The 19,763-nt window shown below is 45.2% G+C and overlaps 1 protein-coding gene and 1 pseudogene across 2 annotated transcripts in view; both read left to right on the top strand.

Moving 5' to 3' along the window:
• The window catches only part of SPAG9 (sperm associated antigen 9), a 2,066,870-nt gene that overhangs the window by 1,682,702 nt on the left and 364,405 nt on the right, over nucleotides 1–19,763 (top strand). The window lies entirely within an intron of this gene.
• Nucleotides 13,134–14,183, top strand: LOC144767304 (phosphatidylinositol 3,4,5-trisphosphate 3-phosphatase and dual-specificity protein phosphatase PTEN pseudogene; annotated as a pseudogene). The gene has a single exon (XR_013598141.1). The product of XR_013598141.1 is annotated as a phosphatidylinositol 3,4,5-trisphosphate 3-phosphatase and dual-specificity protein phosphatase PTEN pseudogene (transcript).

Genomic DNA, 19,763 nt, shown 5'->3' with positions numbered 1-19,763 from the left:
AGCCCCCTCTACATCTGCCTCCAAACCCTCCTAGTCCAACCTTCCAGGGCCACTAAACGCCAGTGGGTGGCTGGATCCGCTTCTGGTGCACCATCAAGTCGGACAAGTGGGTTCTGCAGATAGTCCGAAAGGGCTACTCCCTCCCCTTCAAGACTACCCCTCCCTCCATGCCACCTCAATACCATCACGTCGGAGGATCACCTGACCCTTCTCCAACAGGAAGTTTTGCCCTCTTGGCCAAGGGGGCCATCAAGCTCGTTCCTGTCCCAGAAGTAGGTCGTGGTTGTTATTCTCACTACTTTCTGGTGCCCAAGAAGGACAAAGGCCTGCGTCCTATCTTGGATCTCAGGAACATCAACCGCTTCCTCCGGAAGGAGAAGTTCAGAATGTTGACGCTCACTCAGGGCTTGTTTGCCCTCGACCCCAGAGACTGGTTGGTAGCATTGGACTTGCAAGACACTTATTTCCACATCCCCATCCTGCCTGCCCACCGGCGTTACCTACGGTTCACAGTAGGCCAGGAGCACCTTCAGTTTACCGTGCTCCCCTTTGGCCGTACCAGAACCCCTCGGGTGTTCACGAAAGTGATGGCGGTGGTCGAAGCTCATCTGCGCAGATCAGGGGTTCCAGTCTTGCCCTATCTCGATGACTGGTTTTTGAAGGCGGGCTCGCCCCAGGCAGTCATCTCCCACCTCCAGGCTACGGGCAACCTCCTGCATTTGCTGGGGTTCTCCATCAACGCGCCAAAGTCACGCCTGATTCCCTCTCAGAAGCTCCTCTGATCGAAGCGGTTCTGGACACGATGCAGTTTCGGGTCTATCCTCCCGAACAGCGAGTCCGGGATATTCGGGCTATGATTCCGATCTTTCAGCCTCTATCCTGGGTTTCGGTCAGGATGACCTTGAGGCTGCTGGGCCTCATGACCTTCTGCATCCTGCTGATCGATCATGCCAGGTGCCATATGCGGGCTCTGTAGTAGGACCTGAAGTTCTAGTGGGTGCAGCATCAGGGGAATCTGTCCGATGACGTCCAGATCTCCGAGGGCACTGAACGACAATTGCAGTGGTGGCTCATGCACCAGGATTGGGTCAACGGCTGATCCCTCTCCCTTCCCCAACCAGAACACACAGTGGTGACAGACGCATCTCTTCTGGGCTGGGGCAGACACATTGGAGAGGTGGGGATCAGAGGCCTCTTGTCTCCGGTGGTGTCCAAGCTCCACATCAACCTTCTGGAGCTCAGGGTGATCCATCTTGCACTGAAGGCATTCCTTCCCTCTGTCCAGGGAAGAGTAGTGCAGGTGTTCATGGACACCTCCTCCACCATGTGGTACTAAAACAAACAGGGCGGGTGTGGTCGTGGACCCTATGTCAAGAGGCTCTCAACATTTGGACATGGCTGGAACATCAGGGCATATGCCTGGTGATTCAACACCTGGCTGGTTCTCTGAACGCCAGTGCGGACTAGCTCAGCCGCAAGTGCATGATGGATCACATATGGCGTCTTCACTCAGAGGTGGTGCAAGGTCTCTTTCTAATTTGGGGAAAGCCTTGGTTAGATCTATTCGCCACCGAAGAGAACGCGCAATGTCAGCAATTTTGCGCGTTGGAATTTCCAAGGCGGCACTCGCTAGGCTTTTCGTTGCAAGTGGAGTTGCGGTCTGGTATACACCTTTCCGCCTATACCACTTCTGCCCAGAGTGCTGAATAAGATCAAGCACGACCGGGCCCAAGTCATTCTAGTGGCTCCGGATTGGGCACGAAGAGTCTGGTATCTAGAGCTGCTCAACATGGCCATCGATCTTCCGATCAGACTGCCTCTTTGGGAGGATCTTGTGTTGCAGCAACAGGGGACCGTCCTCCACCCGAAACTGTCCAGCCTCCACCTCCTTGCGTGGAGATTGATCGGCGCCAGTTGACATCATCTGACTTGCCTCCCAAAGTCTGTGATGTAATCTTTGCAGCCAGGTGTCCCTCCACTAAGACGGTATACGCCTGCAGATGGAACAAATTTATGGCCTGGTGCGCAGCAAAGTCTGTCCATCCCCTTTCTGTCCCTCTTTCTGAGGTTCTCTTGTTCCTCCTTTCTTTGGCCCCGCAGGGCTCTGCTCTGGGCACTATCTAGGGCTTTCTTTCGGCCATCTCTGCATTTCTAAGGTTTCCTGATCAGCCTTCTCACTTCAAGTCCCTGGTTATAAATAATTTCTTAAAAGGCATCACTCATCTCTTTCCTCCTATTCCCTTTGTGACACCTCAGTGGGACTTGAACTTGGTCTTGACCTATTTGATGTGTGTGCTCCCTTTGAGCCGCTTCACAACTGCCTCTTCGACTCTTAACTCTTAAGACTGCATTTCTGTTAGTCATCACATCTGCTAGAAAAGTGAGTGAGCTCCAGGCTCTTTCATCCAAGCCTCCTTTTCTGGCTGTACATCCGGACAAGGTTGTCTTACAAACTCGTCCATCCTTTCTTCCCAAGGTGGTCACCTCATTTCACATTGGGCAAACAATTACATTGCCCACTTTCTTTCCACCTTTGCATCCTTCGAAAGACGAAGAGAGTCTCCACTGTCTGGACCCAAAACAGGCGTTTTCCTTCTATCTGGTTCGCACCAAACAGTTCCGGGTGGATGACCCAGCTCTGTTGGCTATGTGGGCGCCAAGAAAGGTCGGGCCATACACAAGCGGACAATTTCTAGATGGTTCATTTTGTGTATTAAAGCCTGTTATTCTCTTGCTAAAAAGGAGCCGCCACTACTGCTTTGGGACTAGGAGTCCCACTGAATGACATCTGTCAGGCAGCTACTTGGGCATCATTGCACACGCTTACAAGACACTACTGCCTGGACAGCCAAGTCCGGAGAGACGGCTTCTTTGGCCATTCTGTTCTCCATAACTTTCTGGTGTGATCTTGGTTTGCAGACCCACCTCCGGTGTTGGTATTGCTGGGGTATCTATTCTAAGGTAAGGAATCTATAACTAACTGTTTCTTTCAGATGCACAAGTTACTTACCTTCGGTAACGATATATCTGTAAGAAACATAGGTTAGTTATAGATTACTTATCGCCCCACCCATCCTCCCCGTTTTGCGAATTGATTTCTAGGGTTAAGGACATCCTTTCAGGGCCCTACTTTTGTGCACCAGTGGTCAGTGTCTTGCATGGCTCTGCGTTCCTGGCGCGGAAAGTCGTGTACAGAACTGACAGCGCACGAGGGCGGCATCTAAGTAACCTCTGCGACGTCATCCTGGCGATCATGACGGCAACGACAGATGAGGAGTCGACCGACGCCGCCTACCGACGCGCAGGGGTACTGCTGACGAAAACTTTCCAGATCCAGCCTGACTCCTGGGGGAAATTTTAAGGTAAGGAATCTGTAACTAACCTATGTTTGTTACAGATAAATCGTTACCAAAGGTAAGTAACTTGTGCATATATATTACCCCTAAAACACTAAAATTACCCTTACTACCCCAATACCCATACCGCCTAAAACCCTGAAATTACAGTTACTACCCCATTACCCATATCTCCCTAAAATCCTAAACTTACCCTTACCACCCCATTCCCATACCCCTAAACCCGAAAATTACCCTTTCCACCCCAAAACCCATACCCACCCTGAACCCTAAAATTACTCCTGGCACCCCAAAACCCATAACCCCCCTGAACCCCAAAATTAACCTTGGCACCCCAAAACCCACCCTGAACCCCAAAATTAACCCTTGCACCCCACAAACCAAACACCCTGAACCCTAAAATTAACCCTGACACCCCAAAACCCAAACCCATGCTGAACCCCAAAATGAACCCTTGCACCCCACAACCCAAATGCACTCTGAACCCTAAAATTAATCCATGCACCCCAAAACCCAAACATACACTGAACTCTAAAATTACCCTTGCTACCCCAAAACCCATACCCAGCCTAAATCTTAAAATTACCCTTGCTATCCCAAAACCAAAATCCACCCTGAACCCTAAAAATGACCTTGGCACCCCAAAACCCACCCTAAACCCTATACTTACCTTATACTTACATGTAAAACACATATGCCTTTACCATTCATGCCTTTACAAAGAAATTTGTTGTAAAGGCAGGCGTGGTACAAGCATATGTATTGTAATGTCATGCGTTGTAATGGCATTGCGATGTAATGTTAGTTGCATTGTTACAACCGCGTTGTAATGGCAACACGTTATAACATCCGCGTTGTAAAGGATGTTTCCCTTCTAATTTATGCGGATCAAACACAAATGCTGAAATCAGCCACTGAAGAGGTTTGTGAGCAGAGCAGCACTGCTGGGGGTGCAGTGATACTACTGCATATTAAGATGGCGGTCCCCGGTGTGAGAATGCCAAGAGAAGAGAACAGGAGAGGCACCTGCACACTGTGGAGAACTGAAGACCAGGCCTACGGCCATGAAGGGGGCAGATTGGAGACCTCCCCCTGCTGCTCCGATAATTGGAGGAGTCCAATAAGGGTTTGGTGGAGTCCAATAAGGGTTTGGTGAAGAAGTAACACAGGACCAAGTGCCAGGGTTAGCAGCAGGTGGCAGCTTGAAGCCTCATTGAGTTACAGCACCTTGGGTGGGCTGCATGCCTATAGGTGGCCTAAATGATCAGTACCTTCAATATTAGAAAAAAGGCAATCTGTAGAATGTGTTAGCTGCAGATACACATGCTATGAACACTCCTGCTATCTAGTGTTGGGCTTTGCAACTTGTTTTTCTTGAAGAAGTCTTTTGCTGCTGACATGACATCAAGACTCCTACTCTTAAAGTGAATGCCCATGTTCCACAGCTTCATTGTTAGATAGATTTATTTCCCGCCATCAGGTTTGGACGGAGAGAGCCGGGGCTCTGTGCAACTTTGGTGCCTCTGCTACTTTCCAACGGGAAATGGACTGAGACCAATCTCTCCACAAGGATACCTTGTCCCTGGTTCCCCATCCACTTCATTGACCGTTAAATTTGGATCCAGCAACCTTCACCGTCCCATACACGAAGGCGGGCGGCTGTCTTGTGCATACCCCTTCCTCTGCACCGACGAGAATACTCTGCTCCGGATAATGAATATTAAAAGAGACAGACTTTTCAGTAAGTGCCCACAGTCCGGGCCAAAGTAACCAAACTTAGATCATCACAACACTTGCAACCTTTGCCTTTCACAGCCTGGAACATGTTTAAGAACAAGAAATTCCATCGCTCCTGAGGTGAGAGACACCTAGTTCACAGCATGGAGATGGGGGCAGAGGGATAATTCTCTGCAGAGGAAAAACAAGTCTGCACCGGCCATGAGGATGATGGCGCTGAATGTGGCGTCTGGCATCGCGTGCAGTCCGCACTTTGTCACATCTGATGACTCCATTCAAAGAGAGGAGGAGGGTCAGGATGAGCCGTCGCCTCCATCTCCTTGATTAATCCACGGGATCCGGGCCCAGGATGAAGATCACTCCAAGGGTCGTGAGTAGCCAGGGCCATCTGGCCCCCCACAGAAACAAAACACGTAGACCCAAACTGCCTCCCCATTAAAGCCTTGGTGTCTCACAGCCTACGGGTTCTGGTCGACACTGAGAGCATGCCTCGGAGACGACAGGACAATATCTCAACCAAATCCAATTGGGCTCAAGGCCCTAGGGAGAAAATTGTAGAGGAATTCCTTCAACACCGAAACAGCTCTCGATGCCGACAAAGCCATTGATGCCTGCAAAGCCCTCGATACTGTCCAAACCCTATGTGCTGTGTCCTCCCTCGATGCCAGCAAAGTCATCGAACTCAAGCAGACTTCAGGCATTGGTGACACACACAACAACGTAGAAAAAAACATTGGTGCCACTGCCGACGACATCAATATTCTCTGCTCAAAAGGAGCATCGTACAGAGCAACCTTACAAGGGCATAACTGTCATTAAGGTCTTTATGGAAGGTTTAAAAATAAGAATTCCCCCACGAGCACCACCGGTCCATGAAACCTAAATGTGGTGCTTACTAGACTAATGTGCCCACCTTTTGAACCATTACATTCCTGTTCATTACAGTTCCTTTCATGGAAGGTTTATTTCCTGGTGGCTAGCACATCTCTAAGAAGTATAGTGAAATACATACTCTTACAATAGAAGAATCTAAGTTTTCAGGATATCCAGGATAAGGTGCGACTACAGATAAACCCCAAGTTTCTTACACAAGTCGTCTTACCTTTTCACTTAAATCAGACACTTGATCTGCCTGTCTCTTTCCCAAAACCAGAGACAGTTGCAGAAAGAGATTTTCCTACACTTGATGCCAAAAGGGCAATAATGTATTACATTGATAGAACTAAACCATTTAGAAAAAGACAACAGATGTGTGTTGCTTTCTCAATCCCTAGAAGAGGAAGCGCAATTTCCAAAGCAGATATTGCAAGATTGATAGTCAAAAGCATACAGGTATGTTACCTTAAAGCTAAAGGAACATTAACAACAGTTTCAGGAGCACATGCTACTTACTAGGAAGAAAGGTGCTTCTATGGCCTTTCTAGGTAACATTCCTTTAGCTGACATTTGCAAGGATGCTACATGGAGAAGGCCCCAAATGTTTACTAAGCACTATTGTGTGAATGTCCAAGCAAGACAACAAGGTGTTGTTGGTCCAACAGTCCTAAGCACCTTATTCCATACATCTGCACCATCTAATGCCTAAAGCCATAGTAATCGAGAAATACCTTGCAGTCCTTGACTTGCCCACAATAGGGAAAGAGGAAAGGTTAATTGGATTGAGATATATCTGTGGAGAAGTCTATTAAACATATCAAAAAATGGAAGACTCCAGGCCCTAATGCGTTGCCTGTGGAGTTGTTTAATAGTTGAGTTTCTTGGGTCTATTGGTTCCTCTTATACAACACTTACTTATTGAGGCTAGAAATAAGGAAGCCCTCCCACCCAATTTAACCCAAGCAGTCATCAACAAGAAACACAAAGAGAGGTAGATTCCCTGATGACTTCTCAATGTAGCGGTGAAGATCCTGACAAGAATACTGATTACTTGTTTTCTTCATGTAACGGAACTGGTGTTATGTAAAAGCGCTCTGATACCCAATGTCTTCAAGCCTAGTTTGCACTATATAAAACTCAAAAAAAAAAAGTTATAAGTTCCCTCATTGATAGGGACCAGTTTGGTTTCTTGCCCCAGAGATCTATGTGGCACAATTTCAGAAGAATAAATAAGTATATGGTGGATATCCAACATTAGATAGCCCCACAAGCAATAATCTCATTGGATGCAGAACAGGCATTTTATGTGCTTCAAAATGTTGAATTTGGTAAGGTTTTTGCAACAGTGTGGTGCTTCTCTATCCAGTTCCAAGAGCTGTGGTGCAAGTGAATGGGGCGACCTCATCGAAATTCTCTTTGAGGAGTACGAGGAAGAGGTGAACACTGTCATGTCTCTTGTTTGCATTTTGTCTGGAGCCACTAGCATGCTTGGTGCGGGCGAAGGAGATTAAGGGGTTCTGATTAACCACTAGCACACAGGAGGAGAAAACCTTCCTATATTCGGTTGATATCCTTTTATTTGTGCCTAGTCCAAGTTTTTGGTGACTATGATAGGTATTCAAGGTATAAAATAAATAGGAACACATCTATCATGTTTTTGTCCAAGGGATGGAGCTTAGGAGGGGATCTTTCTCCAGGTTTAAGGGTCACAGAAGTGGGATTCGAATACCTGGGACATTATGGGACTCCAGGGGCAGAGAACTAGAAATAAGAGATACATGGTTCAATGTGACCTGGTGGGTTTCGCTCCCATTAATGCTACTTGCATGAGCAGCTCTTTTTAAAATGACAACGCTGCCAATGCAGCAGTACATTTAACATACCAGGCCTTTTGCTATACAGGCACAGACTTTTCTGGTTACGGAGAGGAAAGTGCATCCATACTTTTGGGAAGGGGATACACAAAGGATAGCATTAAAGATGCTGTTACGATTGGTGTGTAATGGTGAAATTTCACTCACAGAAATTAAAGAGCATTATTGAGTGACATATTTGGTGGGAAAGGGCCGCAAGGCTAATGCCGGGCACACAAGCGACATTGGCTGCTTAGGAAAGGGCGACATGCTGCCTGGGGAAGCAAGTCAAAATAAAAAAAGGAACACTTCTCTGGGGAGTAGGTCTGCTAAAAGAAGTGACCAGTTGCAGGGCTTTAAACCCTGTGCTGCAAATGGAGTCACTGAGTTGGGAGACTTGATGCCGGGGAAAAGCATTGATTGTTCACTAGTTTACAGGCAGAATTTGATTTGGAACCCAGGACAGTTGTTTAGATAATTACTATTGAGACAAGCACTCTAGGCGGAAGGTCTTCCATGGGTAGGTGGGTGTAGTTCTGTAATATGTCCCATGGGATGGAAGAATGCTCCTGGCGGTGCGATCTGTAAAACTCTTAGCAATAATATGCCGGATGGGCTGTGAAGTTAACGGAACAGATAAGAGGAGCATATCATTACTGAAGTACCGGGTTTTTAAGAACCCAGCGGTGCCAGGGAACACACCCTAAGACTTCGAGTCCTTCCTGTCCCAGACTACAGAAACACAGAGTCTTGTTGGTGAAGTCAAAGATCGAATTTATTGGCTGCAGCCAGTAACAGGTATCCTAGAAGTACAACACGGTGTATATTCTCAGGAGACTGCTCAATCTTACAAAGCCAGCCATCCCTTTTTATACAAAATATTATGCTTTAGGCAAACATTCCTTATTTTACAGTTGACCATTCACATATTTTCACAACAAAGAAAAAGCAGAATCATGAGGCCAAGCCCATTTTTCAGTTCGCCCAGCCCACAATCAATTTCCCGGCAAGGTCCAATACTTTCATCAGATATCGAACGGACCCCTAATAAAATTGGGCACCTCCTCATCGTAAAGCAGGCCATAAAGCAAGAAACAGAGACAGGTGTGTGTAAGATTAGGCATAGTTGTGTGCGATGAAAGGTTTATGGCATGCGGCACCTTGATCCTAATCTCGGTCGGCCACTGGGAAAGGAACTGGCCGAACAGGTTTGGCTTCGGGCAGTGGAGTCAGCTTGCCCAGGTCACATAGAAGTCAGCTAAAGGTGTACGTGTCCCAAAAGACTTATTCGGCCTTAGTCATCGGCCTATGTGAGGGCAACCACAAAATGGCTGCCATACACAAAATTGAACCCAAGGGTTCAGAACGGAATCCCTGATTTCAGGGTGATCTCGCCACTCGAATACGCCGAAAATGCTTGTATATAGTATACTCGCCATTCTCGGTCTGCTGAAACCAAAATAGGCATGATACGACGAGGTTTATGACACGGGTCCAGAATTTTCAGTACTACAGACCCTCCTTTTGCCCTTACATAGGCAATCAACCTACACTCGTCCCTCGATACAGGTTTCCTTACACATAATGCAGCACAGAGGCCACATAAAGCAGGAGCACACTGTACGCATAGACAGAACAGGAAAAGAATGGCTAAGATCATCCCAATGACCATCAGAATCTTCCATCCCCAGGCCGATAACAGTTCCCAGAACCACCCCATCAATGACCAATCTCCGTTATCCACATGAATTGATTCAGAGATTTTATGTAGTTTGGAAATGGCCTGGTAGACTGTTGGAGCGTTATCGGGAATGAAAACACAGCAACTTGATTGGATCACTTTACATACCCCACCTCGGTCTGCAAGTATGACATCTAGCGCAACTCTATTCTGAAGAGTCATAAGACGATCCGACTGAAGCTCAGCAGTCAAGTTACTAAGGGCACCGGCAGTTTAAACTACGGTGGATTCAACCACCCTCGTTAATTGCCTTATGTTCCTGCTGGTAACCATGGGTCCCCAAAACGGCAAAAAACCCTTCAAGAAGTCTCCCAATTCTTGTCCTGCAGTGTCTTCTTTACTGAAGACACCTCTAACTATCCTTGTCTTGTGGTAATCTGCCGTATCTGTGTAGGTGGGTGGCAACAGGAACGAAACAAAACATGTGCCCGAGAAGTCAGGGGGCAACCATGTGTAGGCTCTATCATGACAGATGAAATAGGTACCCTTAGCTGCTAGGAACGAAGGGGAAGTCTGAGACGCAAAGACATATGTCTCCGTGCAGATACTTTTTCCTAACTGAGCTCTGGGATTCTTGCCATTACCTTGTAGACATAGGTGACCCTGATGGGGTACAATCCAAATCGGGGAGGATCTCTTTGCTCGCTGGTTCTCACTCAGAGTAACTCCGGTCACGTTCCATCCAATATATGCTAGTGTCTCATCTCTCGGGATAGTCTCATAGGAAGTAGCTTCTCTAATCATATCTACTATACCCTTAACTAGAGCACTATTCTTTGGATTATCTTTTACAGAACGTAGGGGGTGGACTTCATGAGCATAGATGAACATCGTTCTGTATGCCCACACAGAACCATTATGGCTGAAAGGCAGGACCATATCAGTAGTATGAGGCATAAGACCACACACCCAACAGTTAGTCGTGTTCACTACTAATTGGTGTTGGTGCAAAAGCTGAACGAAAGAGTTATTGATAAACTCTTATCTCCTAACGGACTCATGTTCAGCTAAAGGGTGAAAAGAATGTGAGGAAACAGTAGAAGGAGGCATGGGCTGTATAGTGGGTGCAAATGTCACTCGAAAATAAAATAAAACATATCCTATTAAAAACATCATTACACTAAACAACATGAAAATGCAGATTATCAAAAAGCGTTTTCTGGTCATGATTATACATATTTTGGCTTTAAAGTTCGTCTCTTTGGCAGGTCTCTCCATCTCGAAAAACTCCATCCTCTAACCTTGCTGCTCACGGAGGTAGGGTGTTCCGTGCTAAGGAATGCGCCTGTCAGTCCAAGGGAAACGCCCAGGAACCAACCAGAACCGTCGACCTTGTGTCTTCGGCTTGCACTCCAAAGACTTGTCGCCCGCGACCCTACAGCTGAACCCGGATGGTGGTTCGAAAAACAAAAATAAAAAAGTTTCTCAGATGGGAGAGCTGCACTTTCAAAAAAATAGCAAAGTATTTATTTGTCCATAGTTCTCGGCCTCGGATTATAACGGATTTTTCCAGGTAATGTCTGGTCTTGAAACAAGAGTTCAGGCTCGGTAGTGTCCAATCGAATTGACGGTGGCACAGCTTCTTGCAAAAGATTGTCACTTTCACGTTCAGAATTTGTTCCTTTTACACGTGCATCGCTGAAAGGCAGAAAATGAGGCACAGTCTCAGAATCAGCAATACCCTCCTGGACCCACCGGTTGTACGGCAGAGGCAAAGGGACCCTCTTACAATGTACGCCGTGGATCCAGTTTTTCTTCCCTTCCACTCGCACGGCTGATCTCGTTGACAAAAGGACTAGGTGGGTGCCGGTCCAACGGGGCTGATCATTCTTTGTCCGCTGGAAGTTTTTAACTAAGACCCACTAACCAGAATCAATAGTGTGTCCTGGAGCTTCAGAGACCTGAGGCAGAGTATCGTGAACCTGTTGGTGTAAAACACGCAATTTAGCCGTCAAATCATACAAATAATCAAGCAATACAGGGTGTTCAATTTCACTGAATTTTGTCGGCCTAGGCACTCCCCATATGTTGGCCGGGTGGCCGAACACGATTTCGTAAGGACTAAGTCCCACTCGTGAGTGCACAGTCATTCATGTCGATAGAAGTGCTAATGGTAAAGCATCGGGCCATTTAAGACCAGAACTCGCTTGTATTTTGGCCAGTTTCAGTTTTAATGTGCCATTGTAGCACTCTACTAGTCCAGCTGATTGGGGGTGATTTGCAGCGTGAAACTTCTGCCGGATTCCTAGCCCTTCACATACACTCTTCATCACTTGACCCACAAATTCGCTCCCATTATCACTCCAGACCATTCTCGGCAACCCAAATCTGGGGAAGAATTCTTTGACAAGGGCTTTAGCTGTGGACATGGCAGTGTTATCTTTCAGGGGATATGCTTCTACCCATCTCGAAAAGGCACAAACAACGAGTATGTATTTTAAGTTGTTGCACCTCTCCATGTGGATGAAATCTAGCTGCAAAACCTCGAACGGATACGTTGGAGGCGCAAAATGACCAGCTGGAGTTGGAGTTCCCCTACCAGGATTGTATTTCAGACAAACCATACAATTCTTGACCACGTTCTCTGCACACTTCGGAATTCCAGCATTTTGCCACACTGGAGCCAACAACTTACAGATCCCTTTCACACTGATGTGAGCCATTCCATGGGCCATTGTAACCACTGCAAGCACATATGCATCGGGTAACAACCATCGCTGATGTTCTGACAATTCAACCCAACAACCATTTGCATCCAATTTACCCGTACTCTCTCTCCACACACTCAACTCTTTCTCTGTAGCTTCAGCTTGAATAGACTTCACACTCTCTATCGTACCTTCACACATTCCAATGTCACCAACCCATCTCGCAGGGCCTGCAACATACATTCGACTCATCACATCCCTCGCTGTTTCTTTTGCGATTTCATCAGCAAATGCATTACCACGACCAACATCATCAGTAACCTTCTTATGTGCACTGCATTTCACAATCGCGACTTGCAACGGCAAGGTAAGTGACTCAAGAAGCTCATTCACCAACTGACCATGCTGTATCTTGGCTCCATGCGAGATCAGGAACCCACGTTCTTTCCACAATCGTCCAAAACTATGGGCCACACCAAATGCATACTGGCTGTCTGTATATATGGTCACTTTCATTCCTTTTGATAACACACACACTCTTGTAAGTGCAATCAACTCTGCTGCTTGAGCTGAATTATGTGGGATACGTGCAGCTTCAACAATCGTATGCAAAGTCGTAACAGCATATGCCGCAGTCGTATCACCATTCGGAAGCTTGAAGCATGAACCATCCACCCATAAGGTACCATCACACTCCACAAGAGGAGTGTCTTTGAGATCTACTCTCCCTTTCGTTTCTTCCTCTGTCTTAAGAAAACAATCATGCTGTTAAGAAACATCTGTTTCTGCTACAATCGGCAACAACATAGCTGGATTCAACGTGTTGCATCTTTTTATGTGCACATGAGTTGCTAAAAGTGTCAACTCGTAACCTGACAACCGAGCACTAGTTAAGTGCTGTGTCTTGGTCCTGTTTAACAAAATGTCCACTGCATGTGGAACCATTACAATCAACATTAGAGCATTAGAGATTAGAGCGTACCAGGAGGACGGATTCGACCTGGACCTGACCTATATTTATCCAAACATTATTGCCATGGGATTTCCAGCAGACCGGCTTGAAGGTGTATACAGAAACAACATTGACGATGTTGTAAGGTTTTTGGATCAAAAACATAAAAACTACTACAAGATCTACAATTTGTGCGCTGAGAGACATTATGATACCACCAAATTTAACTGCAGAGTTGCACAGTATCCTTTTGAAGACCACAACCCACCACAGCTAGAGCTTATCAAACCTTTTTGCGAAGACCTTGACCAGTGGTTAAGTGAAAATGACAATCATGTTGCGGCAATTCACTGTAAAGCTGGAAAGGGAAGAACAGGTGTTATGATATGTGCATATTTGCTACATCGAAAGAAATTTTTACAACCACAGGATGCACTAGATTTCTATGGAGAAGTACGGACCAGAGATAAAAAGGGAGTGACCATCCCTAGTCAAAGACGTTATGTTTTTTACTATAGCTATCTATTACAGAAAAATCTGGATTACAGACCAGTGGCACTACTTTTTCACAAGATTGTGTTTGAAACAATTCCAATGTTCAGTGGCGGAACAAGTAATCCCCAGTTTGTAGTCTACCAGCTAAAAGTGAAGATTTACACTTCACCTCCTGGGCTAACAAGACGTGAAGACCGCTACATGCACTTTGAGTTCCCTCAGCCTTTGCCAGTATGCGGTGATATCAAAGTGGAGTTCTTCCACAAGCAAAGAACGATAATGAAAAAGGAAAAAATGTTTCACTTTTGGATAAACACGTTCTTTGTACCAGGACCCGATGAAAGCTCAGGAAGAGTAGAAAATGGAACTTTACACAGAGATCCGGAACTTGATAGTATATGCAGCGCAGATCATCCGGATAACGACAAGGACTATCTTATCCATACGTTATCAAAATATGATCTGGACAAGGCAAATAAAGACAAGGCCAACAGACTTTTCTCTCCAAACTTCAAGGTTTGTTAATAGTTCTAGTAAAAAGACAGTATGAACCAAAGAAGTATGCTCCTGTCTTTCTCTTATTCTGAACTGCTCTGTGACATACTAGTTCTCATCTTGAGTAACATTAAGATGAAAAATGCAGGATCCCTGGACCAAAAGAGCATTTTTTCTTGGTAGAAATATAATTTCTTTTAGGTATTGCAATTCCTGTTTATCCATATGCTGCTCATACCAAACAGACACCACATTTTGCATTTGTGTGATCTTTTAAAATATGTCACTGCTTTTAATCAGTCTTTTGCTTAGGTGTTAGTTGGCATCATGGTGATAGACTATTGCTTGTCCTCCTAAAGCTGAACATATTTGAGCGCTTTCCCTGTTTGAGTCTATGTATGCTTAGTCCTCGAGGAGTCTCACCGCCTTGTCTTTAGTTTTGTCCTGAAATGCTGACAAGCTCTCACTAACCAATCAAGCAGGTTTGCTTAGCTTTTACATTGCATTTTCTGCCATGTTCCCACTTTCTAAAATTTGCCTATTGAGCAGTTTTTTCAAAAAGGTTTTCGCAAATGTACAGTCAAATCCAGGTGTGTTTAACAACAAAAAAGATGTGGCTTGACAGTCCAGCTCTCACCAGACAGTTATGCGAGTATCATCAGGAAGAGAGGCTATGGCTCCACCCACGTGTTGGGAGCCAGGAGTACATGTTTTGAGTGGGCAGAAGTTGCATGCTGCCACAGAAAAGTGCTTTCTCTCTACACAGCTGTGAACATTTTGTTGATTTATCCAGCTTCCTAAGATTGAAGTTTAAGGGGCTCACACATTTCATTGCAATGCTGTGTTGGATAACTAGATCATTGATGGTGTTTCTTTGACAGCAGCACAGATAGGAGGGTGGTGGTTTTTAATGTGCATGGATTTTTAGGTCTGCCTTAAACGTGCATTTGTAAGACTGACCTATTGGCATTGCCAATGCTTGTTTTAATATATTTATCTCGATTTCATTAGCGATTTAGTAAATTAAAAGCATACTTTCAAGTAGCATGATTATACTTAAAATCCCTGAACTGGCTGCCTTTTGAAGCCAGGATACAGCTGAAAATCGCTTGTATGACTCACATGGCTGTACACCACAAGTCACCCAACTACCTCACTCAAAAGCTGACTATATCAGGGGGCTCGAGATCCACCAGAAGCACAAAAAATCTCCTCCTGAAACCGCGAAGATTCCGGAAGGAAAAAACTTCTAAACGATCCTTCTCTGGAATGGCACCCAGGATCTGGAATGCACTCCCTCCTGAAACAAGGCTTATCTCCTCCGCTGCATTTTTTAAGAAAGAAGTAAAAGCCATCCTTATGGCTAAATTCACTTGAACTCTTTTTTGGATATGTCGAATACATTGCACCGACTTTGTATTATTTGTTTATCTGATTGTCTAACTGTACTTTTTGTTTTATTTGATTGCTATCCTACTTTGCTACTCACATACTACCTACTACTATTTTGTACCCAAAAGTTTGTTTAATCACTCCCTTGTTTCCCTTACCCCTTGTTTCTGTAAAGCGCTCTGATATCTGCAAAGATCTTGTTTGCGCTATATAAAACTTTGAAAATATAAAATAAATAAAAAATAAATAAATAAAAACATATTATTCATCACTAAACCAGCAGACTGCCGAATAGAAACTGCTGCTGCCGCTGTGGCTCTTAAGCTACTCGGCAACGCTCTAGCTACCGGATCCAAAGTCGACGAAAAATACGCACATGGACGCTGCTTGTCCCCAAAAGACTGTGTCAACACTGTCAATGCACAACCTTCTTTCTCATGGACATACAGTGTAAAAGGCTTACTGTAGTCGGGGGTAACCAACACAAGAGCCGAACACAATGCATCACGCAATTCGGAAAAACTTTTCTGACAATCTTCAGACCATGGAAGGGGATTCGTTGTATCTTTACAAGTCAATGCCACCAAAGGTTTGGCCAGCAAAGAAAAATTCGGTATCCATTGTCTGCAATATGACGTAATACCCAAGAAAGCACGCACTTCTCTCTGTGTCGTTGGCACACTCAATTTTGCAATTGCCTGTATTCTTTCTGGGGTCAGTTTCCTTCCCTCCTTCGATAAGAGATGACCTAAGTAGGTCACTTCTTGTCGACAATATTGTAGTTTCGAAAGGGACACTTTGTGATGCAAATCAGACAAATTACGCAATAATGACAACGTTGCTTCTTACAAATTTCCTCAGTATCTGCAGCGACTAGTAAATCGTCAACGTACTGGATAAGGGTAGCGCCATCAGGTAAAACAATTGTATCAAGCTGTGTTTTTAAAGCCTGACTATATATCGATGGACTTTCACAGTAGCCCTGAGGGGCACGTTTGAACCGGAAGCTTCGGCCTCCTAAACAGAAGCCGAAAATATCCCTACTCTCCTCGGCAATCGGGATGCTGAAAAAGGCATTTTTCAAGTCAATCACCGAGAACCAAGTTGCGGAAGCTGGAATCATAGTCAATAGGGCAGTGATATCAGGAACAACTGGAAATTGTGGCACAACTATTTTATTCACCTCTCTAAGATCGATTACAAATCTGTAAACGGGTGGCTGAGAAGGGTCAGTATGCTTCAAAACAGGCAGAACAGGACTATTGCAAACGTTGCCTCTTGTCTCTTCAATTACATATTTTTCAATCAAATCATAAATGATCGCTAGCAACGCTTTCTCACCTTCACTAGAGATCTTGTATTGGGGAATGCGTGGCATTTTAACATTGGCTTTCAATGTCACAACATATGGCGGTATTTCCAAAAGACCCACATCATTAGGACCAGTAGCCCAAAGGATATCAGGAAGAATCGACAATTCTATCGGAAGTTTATCCTTCGACAAATACATTTGGGAGACCACTTTCTTACTTAGTGTAAGTTGTACTCCTGAAGGAGAACAATACAAGGTTGCATACAATCTTTTCAACAGATCCAATCCTAACAAGTTCTCACCACAACCTGTCGTCAAAATAAAGGGGTGCTTCTAATTCACAAGGTCCAACAGAAAGGGACATAGGACTAGAAATCGGGTTCCTAACCGGGGCGCCAGAAAAACCTACTGAAACATTCATTTCGCCAGACAAAGGTGCTCCAGGGAGTTTAGAGTGCATAATAGAACTCTTTGTAGCACCAGTATCCAACAGAAAAGGCTCTGACACACCTGATGTAATCACCTCAACATAAGGTCCACTCTGATCTACTGGAACTGAAACAACTCCCTCTCTTTGTCTATGGCTGTCCTAGCAATCATTACCTTCCATATTCTCATCTTCTGCATAGTAGTTATCAGCATAGTATTGAGGCGTCCTACCGGACGCGTTATTCTGCTGGTCAAAACTATTCATTGAATTCTGAGGAGGAAATGGACGTGCATTCTGGGAGAATCCTCCACGCCCTCTACCTCTAAGAGTTTGTGAAACACCTCGACCTCTTGCGCTAGAAACACCATTCATACGCTGTAACAGAGCAGGGCAGCTACTTTTAAAATGACCCTCTTCTTTGCAATATGCACATTGATTAGGGCCTACAGGAAAACGTTGTTGAGAAAACTCGAACCTTTGCGAGTTTCTCTGAAATTGCTGAGGTTGCTGATAATCACGCTGACCATTACGGGGCGGATAAGCTTGCTGTAAAAGAACCTTCGTCTTTAACTCTTTAGTTTTCTTGTCTGCTCTATCTTTCTCGTCCTTATCTCTATTTTCATAATACTGCGCAGTAGCCAATATCTGTGCTGATGAGGAAACGGCCCAAGAACTCTCTGAATCTTTCAATTTCTTACACAACTCAGGAAGCAAATTATGTACGAACTTGTCAACGAACAACCGTTGACCACCTTCTGTACTCATGTATTGACCACTGTGGTCGATAAACGTCTCTTCAAACCTAGTGAAGAAATCAGACACGGTTTCCTCTTTCTTCTGCTTACATGCAGACAATTTGTCCCAATTCACTCGCATAGCAGGCATTAAAGTCTTCATGTAAGTAACGATCTTGCCAGGAAGTTCTGCAACTAAAGGCTCAGGTTTAGCACCAACAACTTGTCGGCCATCTGCAGCAGCGATATTAATCCAGGTATCACCTAACTCCTGCGCATGATCTGTGTGACGAATCAAACCCCATAAAGGCTGTGGAACAACATTTCCAAACAACATGTCTATATCAGCTAAATTCATGACACATGAGTCTGCAGTCTGTGATAATTCCTTATAATACCCTGCAGGATTTTTACGGGGGTCAGGCAAAGTCTGCTTAAGGGCCAAAACTTCAGCTCGTTTCCACGGAACATGTACCCAAACACGCTGAAATTGTGCTGGCACAGCATCGACGTTATTAGCGACTTCAGCTGCAACGGCATCCTTCCACACCGGAGGAACCTCTCTCATTGGACATTGTCTCGCTTTCCTCCTAACAGAGGAATCATGCTCAAACAATGACCGAGAAACACCCTCACTCCTAAACGACAATAATGTCGCAACTGCTTTTTCAACATCGGAACCAACAATTGTGCCTTTTGCAAACTCGTACCGTACACGACACAGCTCAGGTGGATTGCATTCTAAATCATTTTCCTCCAATTCCTCACAAAGAAAAGCACACATTTTCTCGAAAACGTATCTCTGTTTCGGTTCTTCCCACTGATGGAAGACATCCATAACAGAATCTAGCTCATATCTTGTAGGGTCAGTAACCCATTTATGTGCCAAATAATTCAATGTTTCCCGCTCTCTAGAGTCGGGCAGTTGACTACGCAGTTGTTTGCTTGTTGAAACAGGGGTCATACTTGTTGCCCCAAAAAGAGGATACAGAAGACTAGCAACAGTGTCAGTCATTCTCTGTCGAACAGAAGGAGAAGTCGACGAAAGAACAGGAGGAAAAACAGAGTGAGGCAAAGCCGACGCAGATGCAGACGCAGAGGCAGTAACAGGAGGAACATCAGAAGAGGTAGTCGATGTAGTAGGCAAAGTCGTAGGAAGTACAGGGGGAGCAGGTAGCAAAGTCGGCGGCCCTTGAGGAGGCTGCGCCGTAGCAGTAGGAGCCAACTGAAGAGGAGCTGGCGGTTGTGGAAGAACCTGAGGCACAACAACCGGAGGTTGCACAACTAAAGGTTGCGGAGGTGCAGTAGCACTCTGCGCATAAGGGGGTGGTGAATTCAACAAATGTGACATTAAAGGATCTTTCTCAAGTTCCTTTGCTGCATCCTGCTGGAGAGGTGACAAAACTGGATAGCATTTATCGATTGCCATTTTACGTTGCCTGTGCAACTGCTCACTCGCTTGCTCTTCTTCGTTATCTTTATACTGCATAGCAACTCGCATTATCGAGATACCCTTTTCTCTTTTATTCCTTTTAGCTAATTTAATTTCTTTCTGTTTGGCTTTCTTTCGCCATAGGCGGAAAGAGTCAAACATCGCCGGCGGGCTTTCTTCTTAAAAAGTCTAACCTCTAGATTATCTAATATCTCTGTGTCAAAACTACCATATTGGGGCCATTTTAAAACACCATCCTTCCTGGTGTATCGAATCCATACTTCATTATATGTGATGGGGCCCACGCCAT

Source organism: Lissotriton helveticus, chromosome 7 (assembly GCF_964261635.1).
Source record: "Lissotriton helveticus chromosome 7, aLisHel1.1, whole genome shotgun sequence".
NCBI classification, from domain to species: domain Eukaryota; kingdom Metazoa; phylum Chordata; class Amphibia; order Caudata; family Salamandridae; genus Lissotriton; species Lissotriton helveticus.
This window is presented reverse-complemented; position numbering and strand designations above follow the sequence as displayed.